A 1,028-nucleotide genomic window follows, 5' to 3' on the forward strand; every position below is an offset into this window, starting at 1 on the left:
TTGCTGGGGAACCTGCTCGTCATGGCTACAGTCTGCACTGAACAGACTCCACACGCCCATGGACCTCTTCCTGTGCGCCCTCTCCATCTCTGAGATTCTGTTCCCGGTCAGCGTCACTCCCTGAATGCTGGCCGACCTGCTCTCCACCCACCGCTCCATCACCTTTGTGGCCTGCACCAACCAGATGTTCTTCTCCTTCATGTTCGGCTTCACCCACTCCTGCCTGCTCACGGTCACGGGCTATGACCGCTACATGGCCATCTGCCACCCCTTGCACTACCATGTGCTCATGAGCCCCCATGGCTGTGCCCGTCTTGTAGCCTGGGCCTGGGCTGGTGGCTCAGTCATGGAGATCATGGTGACATCAATAGTTTTCCATCTTACCTTCTGCAGGTCGAATGGGATCCACCATCTTCCCTGCCACGTGCTTAGCCTCTTGAAGTTGGCCTGTGGGGACAAGACATCCTCTGTCGTCATGGGTGTGATGCTGGTGCATGTCACAGCCCTGATAGGCTGTTTATTCCTCCTCGTCCTCTCCTATGTCTTCATCATGGCTGCCATCCTGAGGATCCCCTCTGCTGAGAGCCAGCACGGGACGTTCCCCACACGTGCCTCCCACCTCACTGTGGTGGCCGTGCACTATGGCTTTGCCTCCATTACCTACCTCAAGCCCAAGGGCCCCCACTCTATGTACAGTGACACCCTGATGGCCACCACCTGCACGGTCTTCACCCCCTTCCTTAGCCCGATCATGTTCAGCCTAAGGAACAGGAGCTGAAGAATGCCACCAGTGAAAGCTTCCGCGGAATATCTGTGCCCTAGTCTCCCAATGACCAGTTAGGTGGTGGTGAAATGTGACAGGAGGGCTGGGGATCACAGTGTCTGTCTCCCTAGGACTGCTGTAAGGATGCAGGTGTGTGAAACACCCACGTCAATGGGTGTCCAATACATACTAGCTATTGGTCCCCTCTTCCTGCTTAGGCTCAAGCGATCATAACCCTTGTTTGTGACTCATTGTGACGAACTTC

At 55.7% G+C, this 1,028-nt stretch overlaps 1 pseudogene; it reads left to right on the plus strand.

The window, feature by feature from the left end:
* The first annotated feature begins 6 nt into the window (after nucleotides 1-6).
* LOC105812530 lies at nucleotides 7-778 on the plus strand (annotated as a pseudogene).
* Nucleotides 779-1,028: the final 250 nt, after the last annotated feature.

This window comes from Propithecus coquereli, unplaced genomic scaffold (assembly GCF_000956105.1).
Source record: "Propithecus coquereli isolate 6110/MARCELLA unplaced genomic scaffold, Pcoq_1.0 Scaffold2537, whole genome shotgun sequence".
Lineage (NCBI taxonomy): Eukaryota > Metazoa > Chordata > Mammalia > Primates > Indriidae > Propithecus > Propithecus coquereli.